A 12376-nucleotide genomic window follows, 5' to 3' on the forward strand; every position below is an offset into this window, starting at 1 on the left:
GGATGGGGATAAAAAAAGGGAGGGGTGCGATAGAAGGGAGGGCAGATTGGGGGAAGGGACCATCAGAATGAACGCTGTCTTGGAGCTGGGCGGAGGGGACAGATGGGGGAAAATGTGGAACTTAAAATCTGGGGGAAATGTATGTTGAAAACTAAAATATTAAAAAAAAATAAACATCAGGTGTTTATTGACTGCGTGCCTGTCTAAATACTATCAAATTTGTTTAGGTAAGGCTTTAGAAATCATACTTTAATGAGCACAGTGTATGGAATGGACGGGAAAGGACAGTATTCACAAACTGCCACCAACTCTCTCCTGGCCATTTGATTGATTTTCTTTTTCAGTCTTCCTCATTCAAGTCAATTAGGGTCTCATTTTAAAATTAAGACCATTATTTTGCTTCCTCGGTAAAAAGCGATCGCTTTGAGCGATGAGGCCACGCCCACAAAGATGACGTTTCCCGGAAAGGCGTCTTACTGGGGGGAGGAGCCGCCTCTTCTGCTTCCGCCGTTTCTGCTTACGCCGCCGCAGCGCCGTCAGCCTCGGCGGCTGCTGAACAAACTGCGCTGTAGAGTTGGGACAAGGAGAAGCCTTTCCAGTGCAATACCTGAGGGCCTATTGCAGGTAAAAAGCTGTGCTCCCCAGGACAACAGCAGGGGGAATTTTAAAAGTTTTAACCCCTCCCCCACCAAAAAGAAACCCTTTATTGTAAACGGTCAGTGGTGGAGGAAGGGAAGGAGACTCAAAGAAAGAAGGTTTTGTGTTGAAGTCATGGAGGAGCTTCCCCTTTGGTTGGAGCGTGGCCGGGCAGGCGCCTCGGGCTGGGAGTCAGCCAGCCACCCGGTCTGCAGAGGCCCTTCCCTCGGCTTTGTAGAGCGCATTTTAAGGGGGGAGAGGAAGGGAAAGAAAGCGGTAATCATAATTTTGCAAAAAGGATCATTGGGCTAGTCTTAAGGAGTAAAAGATGAAGTTCAATTTTGACCTTTCCTGTCTGTCAGAACTAATACAAATGTGAAAAGAGCTACTTTTAGAATTTGACGTATCCCGTGATTGGGGGTTTGGGGCGGGGGAAGATTTCATGGAAACATTAGCCGATGTTTGTATAGCCGTACTAAAAGCCCCAAAATTAAACCTGTCTTTCCCCTGATTTCCTGAGATGCTGGCAATTAAAGGAAAATAAAATAGGCATTTTGTTGCCTAGTTCATCTGTTGGTTTTTTGGGGGGGGGGGGTTTGCTAATGATATTTTTCTTACGGAATCTGCATACCACCTTTGACATTACAGTGGTTTCTGTAAAAGGCTTTTTTCAAAAGAACAGTTGGACTTTTTATAAGGCTAATGTTCTACTGCTACTTTGAAATTTTGCTAATTATCTTATTCCTTTCATTTAAAAGAATCTCTGGATAAAGTACCCTTCTTACATGGACACAGTGTATGTAATAAATGTACACATCTTGCAGATGCCACTACAGAAAACCTGATGTCTCCTTGTCTGGGTTTCCCAACCTCCTTTGCCACACACAATCCTGCTGACTACATTTTTAAGGTCCCTCACCTTATAGATGTTTGCATGGTGTGTATCTAATCTGTGCATATTTAACATGGATATGTATAGTAAAAGTATTGATAAAAATTGGCTTAACAATCTTTAAAATGTCTTGATAGTCTGGGAACCACCCATTTAGACCGTCTTTGTTGTGTAATTTTATAAAATTTGTGCTGATGTCTAGCATCTCTTTGGCTCTTAAAATTAAACTAACAATAGCCATTACCTGTAGCTTTGTAATTTTCTGAGACCTTTCTATGGGGGTAAGGAGAGGTATGGGAGAGGTGAATTGTAGCTAGCCACACTACTGGTGTTAGGAGTAAAATCTGGAAGAAACTGGAACCTGGAACTGAAAAGTTTTCTCACCTAGGACTCCCTTTTAATTTGTATTTAAGACCCACTGCTTCTGCTCTAGACCTACTTTGGGGTCTTTGGAATAATCCATTGTTTTTTTAAATGAATGTTTGACTCTTCTAGCTAAATTTAAATGGTTTATGCATGAGAACTGTTGGCTACTGTGCTGACCCCCCCCAATCATTTACTTTTAAATGTCTATTAACTATATTAAATCATTTGTATTTATATTTGGATGATGCCAGGTTGTACGAGGTAGGCATTCTTCGATGTATCCCTGTACATTTCCCCTGATTCTACACCCAAATTTGAGGAAAGAAGCCTAGAAGAAATCATCACTGAAGTCTATGGTCCTGAGTTTTTAGCTGTTCAGCAACTGTGTTCCTCACACTTTAATTGTTTTCAGGCCTTTGGCCATACCTTTTGTATAGATGCTAGGTAAGCTATTGAATTTTGTTGAATATGAATGAACAATGCATTCATCAAAGTTAATTGAGTTCACCTCCTGGCTCCTTCCACTCCCAGTACTTTGTCCTGAGTATATTCTACCTCTCTTCATGTAATTTCCATGATTTTTACCTGTGGGTGGAATGTATTTTAAAAGTGCTTTAAGTTGTTCCTTGGATTACTTACCCTTATAAAAGTTCACAATTCTGATTCTCATATTTTGTTCACATTTCCTGAGTATCTGAAGACCCTAACTCAGATTGAGACTTTGGGCACAATCACTTAATCTCTTTGAGTTCTCAGTACCCAGTGTGAAAAATGATGAGTTGGACCTTGTTCAGCCCTGTCCTACTCTTCCCGACCTCATTTGAGGTTTTCTTGGCAAAGATACTGGAGTGGTTTGCCATTTCCTTCTCCAGCTCATTTTACACATGAAGAAACTGAGGCAAACAGGGCAGGGTCACACAGCTAGTAAGTGTCTGAGGTCAGATTTGAACCCAAGAAGATGAGTCTTCCTGACTCCATGTGCAGCATTCTATCCACTGTCCCATCTAGCTGCTCCATGGATTGGACTAGATGGCCTCTAAAGTCCCTTTCATCTCTAAAGCTGAGCTACCTTGTTTGATACTGGGGTGGGAACAGGCATCTAGAAGGAAGTCCAAAGATACAAAAGGTTCAACAAGCACTGTGCTCTGCACTATCTCGGTTTGGAGGCAGATGAGGGGTGTTTTTCATGAAAATCATTTAAAGCTAACAGAAAAAAAAGAAATCTGCCATAATGTAGGCATTATGGGAATCAACAGTGGCTTGGGAAGCAGCATGACAAGCAGGATTTTAAGAACATTAGTCTAGAAATGGTTTACTGGAACTAGTCTGGGAAGGTTAGCAAACTAGGTACCCACACGCCACCGAAGAGACTAGATTTGCAATTCACCGCTGAATGATGGACCATCCCACCTACCTCCCACGGGATCGTGCTCTCCAGAGGTCTCGCATAATCCCAAATTTCCGATTTGGGATTCATTCTTGTTTCCGGTCTTGCTTGGGCGGGTGTTCGCGGCGCCTGCAGTAGCTCCTCCTCTACGGCAGGGGTCGCCGTGGTTCCGCTACCCAATGGCTCCCGAAACGCACACCTCGGCCCCGCTACCCCTCTTGCCGTCGCGCCTCGTTGGGCGGCGTCGCAGGCAGCCGCCCATACTCCCCCCGGCCCATTAGCTGCATTCGGTAGGAAATGGCCGCGAGACCTGGGAGGCCTTGAGGCCCGCCGGTAAGTCACGACCCTGGGGCCCCCGGGAGGAGGGCCCCAGCCCTCGCCGTGTGTGGCCGGCACCAAGGGAAGGAGGGAAGTGAAGGACTCGGCTTCATCAACTCCCTCCCACAAGGGGCCCGTGTGGGCCTTGCCTCGGCCATCGAGCTCGGGGGCCCACAGAGAAAATGGCGGCCGCCGCCTGCTCCCGGGCGGGGTAGCGGGCTGTAGGGCGCCCCCTTCTTGCCTGGGCCTGGGACCCTGGGGGATTGGCGGGAGTCGGACGCATTCCTCGTTCCACGCCCCTAGTGTAGGTCCTCCCTGTCCCGCCTGGGTTTTCCCTGCTCGGCCTCCCCCCGCACCCATCTCTCTCCTCCTACCTCCACCCCGCATTTCCTTTCTTCAGGCTTCTTCCTTCCGTGACCGCATCTGGCTTTATAATAACATGATTATACCTAGTAATGGGATTTGATCTGTACGGAGCGAGCGCTTCTCGGGAAGCCCGAGCCCCCCAGCAGCCCGAGGTGCTGAGCCGCGCCCACCCAGCTCCCTGCCCCAGCCTTTTCCTGGACTCATTCTCTGACCCGATGTGATTGTGCGAGGGATTTGAGGGTGGGAGGCTGGTCCTTGACCAGCTGGGTAGCCTCTGATGGTGAGAGTAGCCATGGGAATTAGAATCCAGGTGTCCCATATTCAAACATCTCACTTTTTGACGGGGAAGACTTTTGGAATGCTTGAGTTCAATGGAACAAGTTACCACTACACCGCATCTTAGTGATTTTTAGAAATACTTAGAGAGAATAGGATCAGAATATTGCAGTTATATGCAACATTCTTGCCGACGAGTTATATTTTAATTCCTAGCTTACAAAATTACCCAGACTAAATAAAATCTTCATCCTTTACCATTTGTCATTTGTTCAGTCTGTGGAATTGCCATAAAATTGTGGGATTAGGAATAAAGAGCCTAGTAATATGTAATAGCCATGATAACGCCTTTTGATAATTTGTGGGACTAGTGTATGAATTTTTTTTAATATCTGAAATACTTTAACAGAAGTATTCATTTCACGTTTCTAGTAAGACTTTAAGTCTAAAAGTAGTTCATTCATTGTTAATCAGAACCGCGACTTTATTGCTCGCTTTTCATAGCCTTTGCTGAAAAATGGTGAAAATTTGTTAATTTAGCCTCTGGATGCCAATAAGTTGTGGTAATAAACCTTAGAGGGAGGGGGCGATTGGAAAACTAATTTTTAGTAAAAACTGAGCCTCCATATTTGTTACTTACAGTTTCCCAGGAGTCTTATTAACTTCATTGCTGCTATCTTACATATTTTAAATTGTCTTGCAGATTGTGTGGGCTAAATACAATATTGTTTAATCCCATCAGCTGTGCAGAAGACAGTATAAACCTATATAACCAGTAATCTGTGGAAATTAATTTTCTTAGTCCAATAAGCAAGCAATGTCTATACATGTTAATAATAATTGTTTTCAAAATAAGTGGATGTCGGATCTCCTTCACCTGCCTTCCCACCCCCTTTTCCTCCAGGGTGTAGGCTAGAGACAACCTGTTAACATTTAGTTAGTCTTTTTAATAATCTCTTGAAAATGCAAAACCTGCTTCTGACTGCCTTTATTTGATTGACCTTAGTGGACTTTTTAAAAGAAGTTTTTATGCTTTTCTACATTATAATATCCCCATAATCTGAATTTCTTTTTTATTAGAAAGGCTAGGAATAAAACTCCTTCTGGTCTGGATTTTAATGGAAATTTAATATTAATTTGTGGTTTTGAAGAATTTTTTATCCTCAACATCCTTGTTTGGGGCTTTGTTTTTTATATGATATTCTATTTAATCATCTGGGCCTAATATAGCCATATCTAAATCACCTGTCCTATCAAATTTTTCCTGTTGTGTTTACTTCTAGAAGCTTGAATGTGTTTCATTTGTAGACAAATGAAAGTTTATAATTTTATACAACTCCTTGGTTTTTCCTTACATTACCTTCTTGTGAATAGAGCACATCTGAATTCTTTTGTTACTACAATCCAATCAAAATGCTTAGTGTATTAGAACTTAGTTCTATTTGATAACTGAATTCTGAATAAGGTTTAAACATACAGTGGCATATCATGTCTCAATTATCATATATTGTGTAAAACAGATTCACAAAATTTCCCATTTTGAAATGATCTGTACTAAAGTATAGAGAAGTCAGAATTCATTAACCGAACTTTGACTTTTCTCCCAGCCCAGACATGTTCTTCAAGGAAAGATAATTTAGTCATTCAAATTATGGAAACCGAATCTTGACGTGTTAAAGGTGGAAGGAACCCTAAGAGTATAACAAGTTCAACTCTAATTTAGAGATAAGATATCCTCCAAGAATAAAAATGAATTTAAGGGAGTCAATTGATGGGTTCCTAAGTTATTTATCTGGGGATTTTTGATGAAACCCAGCATCTAATGCAATGCTTTTTAAGACTGGTACTTTTCTGAATGTGTCTTTAAGGACAGTCAGTAGTTGGGTGTCTATTATAAGTTGTAACTACATGCCATATTTACATATTTACTAAAATAGTTTTTCAGTAAGTATTAATTGATCTCAGAACCTTTAGTTGTCCTGGGAGATAGAAAGTAATAGGAAAAGTGCAAGGCTGCCAGATGAGTGCCATAAGGAATGGTTCATATGAGAAGTGCTATTATAGGAGTTTATGAAACAAATATCAGTGCTGGCTGGAGTGACCAGAACAGCATCTGTGGAGAAAATGGGGTTGGGTTTGGATAAGCAGGATGAGTCAGGAGGCAGAATTGGGAATGAGAGTGACCTACTAAAACTCCATGGAAGAGTTTTGGAGATATAGTTAAGCAGATGTCCAAACTATAATAGAAATACAGTATGTAATATTCTGCTCTTTGATAGTTAAGCCAACTAGAATATAATAATTATTATTATGGGCTGAACACTTCACTCAGCCCTATAGAATTGCAGTTAACATTCATCGTTATTAGCACATGAAAGCACTAAAAGAAGCACATGAACAAGTTAAAAGGTGTGTTTTATCTTTTATCACAACAGATGATTACAAGTCTTAGTTTATATTATAAAGTTAACTCAGTATTTTTTTTTTACTACATATATTTGATATCTTTTGGCCGTTTTGGAGAAATAGCAAAGAAAATGGTTTTTCTTACTATCTAAATTTGTTTGACCTGACTTTTTGTGATACTCATAAATTGGTGTGGTACCTTTTGATAGGATAGATAGAAGTACCAATTTGTTATAGTAAACACAGTATTTTTTAATCCATACATTTACTGAATATCACGTCGTTCAGGCATTGTGATAATTTCTGATGATGCCAAGACAAAATCAAAACAGTCTTGGCCCACGAGGAGTTTACATTAAACTTTCACAACTTTATATACATGAAACTTACTAAATCATAATTAGGAAGGTAGTCTTGGTTGTGAAATGACTGACTTTCTGTAATTTAAATCCTTATCCAGTACTTTGAATGATGGTTTTGTAACACATGAGGACCTTTCAGTGGACCTCGAAATAACGGGTGCAGTGTTATTTCTCCAGATGGAATGTAAGCTCTTTAAAGGTAGGGATTTGGGGAGGGTTTTCTCTTTGTATTCCAAGAACTGAACACAGTAGTTCTTGGGACTTAATAGGGACTTAATAAATGGTTATTATTGTTAGGCCTGGGTGAGGGAGTTTTCCCTCTAATACCAGATTGTTAATTACCATATTTTTCGTGGAAATTTCATAATTGGAAGATGTCAGAATGAAAGTGTATTCCAGGGTCCAGTACTCTGAATAGAAGACTATTTTGGTAGACTTTTACCTTTTAAATGGTAGGCTAAATTAAAGCATTAAATTAATTAAAGCAAGTGTTAACTAACTTGTAATTTAATTGTTTAGTTTGAACAATGGTAACTAAAATGATATTACTTGTTGATAAACAAGTACTAATTACCTTGAATTGTGAATTGGAGAGTAAAATTTCATAGCCTGCAAATTATGCTGTGGTCTCTCATAAGTGCAGCAGCTCACAAGTTTTAGTGCTTTTCATTTAGATGTATAAAAATGTTACCATTGATAAATATATGCTATAACTGTGAGTTATGGAAGACCTTCCAAATTTAAAGAGTTTACATATGTGTTCTTGATTCTGACTTTCACATTGCCTGGTTTAGGTTATGTACATATTTATGTACATATTCATTTATGTACAATTTAAATTAAGACAATTTTTGTCCCAAATTTTGTTCCTCTTGCAAAGGTTTTTTGTGACGGTAAATTGGAAGTTTAATACTTCCCTTTGAAAGGCAAAGAGCAAATTCAGAAGATAAGAACTGACCAAAAATGTGGTAGAGTAACCAGAAAACTGGAAAAATAGTTACTGGAGCCTTTCTTCTCTTTCCTGTGTCTTATGTTAGTGAAAGAAGCAAATAGACAATAGAGTGAAAGGGAGATTTGTATTGTTAACTGCTCTAAACCTTTTGTGAAAAATCAAACGTTTTATAGTTTGAGAACTGATACCAATTTCCCAGCTGAAATAAAATTTGCTTTGAACTAAACCCTAACTTATTAGTAGGCAAAATTGGGGGAAAGTTTGAAAAATTCTAATATTGATATAATCCTTCTCTCTCTGTTTGATAGTCCTTCCTCTTTCTCCTCTCCAGTCCTTTTTTCCTCACTCATAGTAGTCAGGAGGAGCAGCATCCATTTCAGGAATTTTCCAAGAAGAATTTCCTCAGTGTTTACTTGAGAAAAATGGTATCAGGTAAAGAGCTTTAATGCATATAACTCATAGGATGCTCATTTGCATATTGCTAATCTGACCTTCATTTTGAGAGAGGGTTTTATTACCATTTACAGACCATTGATTTTCCTTAATTGTGGAAGGGAATCAGTACTATGGATAAATGTCTTTAATTTGGCTTTAGAATATAATACATATTCTTTTGCCCCTTTTAAATTGTTTTTCTAATAGTAAAATTGTGTTTTTTAAGCTTATCCAAGCAGAAACTTTAAGTGATTCCAGAATATGTTGAATGGTCAAATAGATAGCCTAGGTTTAGACAAACTTGCTAGAGATGAGAGACAGGATGAATAATACTTAAAAGTTTAGGTTTTCTATGCGTAGTAATATTTTTGGACAAGGATTACTTTAGTATTTAGAACCATTTCAATATAATTCTCTGTTCTGTAAAGGTCCTATCTTGGGAAATTGTTATTAAGTTTTTTATACATGGAATTAAAATTGCTTTGTATTGTGTCAAAGGATACATTTTATTTAAAACGTAGCAACTTGATTAACACATTTGAGAACAGATATCATTTTCTATTTTGGAAAGATAATCTCAATGTATCAGTAAAGAAGTAGGGAGAAAAGACAACATAAGTGGGGGAATATAAAAAACAGGCTAGTGAATTAGATTTTTATTCTTCATCTACCTGCATGATTCATTCTCTTATCTCATGCCCCTCCTAATCCAAAAAGTAGTGCAAAATGCTAATATTGTACTGCCACTGTCAACTAGCCTAGGCTCTTAGCCAGGTACAAGGCTGTTGTAGATTAACAAGATGACCATCTCTGAAACTCTCCTCCCTTCAAAACACAGACTTACATAATGTGAAAGACAATGCCTGGACAGATCACCCAGTGCATTATGGAAACACTTGGAAAAACTGAAGTTTCTGTTTTGCTGGTGTTTGCCCAAGTCCTGGATAAAAAGAGACTTTATTTAATCAAAGTCTAGATCCTTTCAGCAGAGGAGAGCTTTGAAATGGCTTTGAACTTTGTGGTGTCAGGATCTTACAATATGCAGCCCGTTTTTTCTGTATTTGTGATTCCTGATTGACCATTCATCAGCCTTGTTTCAGTCTGCTAATTTGACCCTTCTTAATCCTAATATCCAGCATATTTATTGCATTTTGTTTAAACTGCTTTTAAATATCATAACTAAATACTGAATTTATTAATTTTTGGATGCTAGACAATTTCTAGGAATGATCTTAAATTGACATAATTATTCTCTTTTAAGAATTAATTTTTATTGATGTTTTTTTTTAAAAACATCGTATTCACTTCTGACCAGACCTTCCCAGCAGTCCTCTTGTTACAAAAATAACATGGATGTGTGTGAGGGAAGAAGGAGATTGGAGAAGGACCAGCCAATAACAATTGACTGCATCTGATAGCATATGCAGCTTTCTACATCTGTAGTCTATTACTCCAATGAAAGGAGCTAGGAGGGAGATATTATTTTTCCAGAACCCATTTTCATTATTATTATTACATAGTATTTACTTTTGTTTTATTTTCTTTCTATTTACGTTGTTGTAGTCATTGTATATATTGTTTCTTTGACTCAGTGCTTACTTAATTCTGCCTCATACATATGTTTTTAATTCCTTCCACTGGCCTTTTCTTAGAGAAAAGCAGTATTCCACTACATTCATGCACTGCAATTTGTTTAACTGTTCCTCAACCAATAATTCATTTTTTTGCTCCCACAGAAGTACTATCATTAATATGTTGGTATATATGGGATCTCTCTTTGTCATTGATAGTGGCAGGATTTCTGAGTGAAAGCACAATCATTTTTTAAAATATCTGTTTTGATATAGCCAAATTTCCCCTTATATTTTACCCTTTCCAAAGAGCCATCACTTATAAAAAAAAATTTTTGAAAGCTCTGACATGCAGTATTCTACCCATGGACCCCACCCCCACATCCCTTTATCTTTTCAAAGGAGGGGAATATTTTTCCATATCTCTTCTTTGGGGGCATGTATATTTTTTCATTATTTCCTATTTATCTTTGTTTTGTGATGATTGATTGGTGGTGGTGGTTCTTTCCATTTACATTATTGTAAATTCATTGAGTCACTGAGTATAGACTTTACCTGGCTCTGCATATTTCACTTTGCATCAGTTGATGTCTTTCTATGCTTCATATTCATTGTTTCTTATAACTCATTTCATAAGTTATGTAGCATGACGTGTTTAGTCATCAATGGTTGACACCTACTTTGATTCAGGTTCTTTGTCACTGAAAAAAGTGCTTCTACAAAAATTGTGGTGCCCTTATATGTGGAGTCTTTCTTTTTGAGTCAAAGGGTATGGACATTTTAGCCACTTTATTTGCATGATTCCAAATTACTTTCCAAAATGGCACAATAAAGTTTCATTGATGATGCTTGATGTCTCTATTCCTTTTAGTTTTTTGTTCTAGCTATTGGTGAATTGGGAGGGCACCCAATAGGTGGTCAGGTAAAGCTTTCAATATTAAAATATAAATGAGGAGGTCCTAAAATTTTTAAATATTAAAATATTATGGTTACTTTTAAAGTGTTATTTTTAAGGAGGTTACTTTTAATGTGTAACTTTGGAATGAGGATATCACAGATAGGATTAAATGTATCCATTTGGGGAGGGGGAAGAATGGATAGTTCTAGAATAAGGCCTAAAAAAACTCTTTATCTTAACCATTTCCAGTCATACCCTCTCATTTTATAGAGAATCAGGTAATTCAAAAGGTAGAGAGAATCGATTCTGGAGGGTCAGCTGAGGAAGGATTTACCTGGACTTGGAAACAGAAAGTGGTCTTAAGAACATAAGCCAGAGAGAAAGTTGCTAGGGTCAGAGCCAGAGTGATAACAGCTAAATTGGGGTAGCTAGTAGATACTGTCCCTGCTGCAACTTAAAACCAACAGTGAACAGGGAGGTACTTGTAGATCAAACACCAAAGAGTATGGTCTTTAAGAGGTGAAAAGTGGAGCTAAAAGCAACAGTCCAAAATGTAGATTATACTATAGACTAAAGAACTGCAACTCCCAAGGTCCCACAGCTTAATGAAAGGGTCTGCTGACTAAAGGAAGAGTGTTGACTAGGCTGGTGTAAAAAGAAGGGTGATTTGAATTGAGTTAACAAACTAATGTAAATGTATATACTTTTGAAACAACACTTGTGCTATACAATAGTATGCAAATAAAAGAGAAAGGGCTATATTGTGTAGGCTGTATGGAAATGCCTAAGGGCCTGTCTCTTCACCTTTGAATAATAGCTAATTGAGCTTTAGAACAACAAAAAAAATTCCCTGGTGTTGGGCTGAGTACCTTTTACTGCCTCAAAGGTGAAAACTAGTATAACAAAAAGGTTTGTTTGACCTCTTGAAATACATAAGGGATTTTAAATGCTTCCTTAAGTGCTGTATGTTAATTTGGGGGGGATGGTTCTGTTGGGTTTGGAGCACCTGCCAGAATTAGTCTTGAAAGGCAAATTAGCCCTTGAACCATTGGGTTGAATATAAATTTGGAATGTGTACTTTTCTTTGTCTCATTTTTTAAGTACTTGAAAAATATGCTGTTTTTGGTATTATAACATATAACCTTTGTTTGGCTTTGTTTGGATTTTCATTTTATCTTTTCGTTTTACTCCTTATACCTAAAACTACACAGTTACTATTAGAAAAAATGCCTCAAAATCTCAGGTAACTGAAACACCAAAGAAATAACACTAGATTGGATTCTAGCTCTAGCTCTGCCACTAAGCTATGTGTTCTTGGGCAAAACACTACACTTTTCTTGACTTTTACTGTATACCTATAAAAGAGTGGTACTAGATGACTTATAAGATCTCCTTCTGCTTTAAAATTTCATGTAAGTATGCTTGGAGTAGAAGTCTTCCCAGATTTATCACACATTATTCCCCTTAAGGGGGGAGTCCAGCCCAAATTATGTACTTAACTGTTTTTTACA

The 12376-nt window shown here is 38.2% G+C and overlaps 1 protein-coding gene across 10 annotated transcripts in view; it reads left to right on the plus strand.

The window, feature by feature from the left end:
• The first annotated feature begins 479 nt into the window (after positions 1 to 479).
• DIDO1 (death inducer-obliterator 1) overlaps positions 480 to 12376 on the plus strand; it is a 60533-nt gene continuing 48636 nt past the window's right edge. For 2 of the 10 annotated variants that reach the window (XM_072633320.1, XM_072633330.1), the window contains exon 1: positions 3525 to 3614. The gene's annotated coding sequence lies outside the window, so the exon portion shown is untranslated. Of the gene's footprint in view, positions 625 to 3524; positions 3615 to 7107; positions 7209 to 8269; positions 8394 to 12376 lie in introns of those variants that run through there. The other 8 variants (XM_072633322.1, XM_072633326.1, XM_072633321.1 and 5 more) reach the window with 8 other exon arrangements.

Source organism: Notamacropus eugenii, chromosome 1 (assembly GCF_028372415.1).
Source record: "Notamacropus eugenii isolate mMacEug1 chromosome 1, mMacEug1.pri_v2, whole genome shotgun sequence".
NCBI lineage: Eukaryota > Metazoa > Chordata > Mammalia > Diprotodontia > Macropodidae > Notamacropus > Notamacropus eugenii.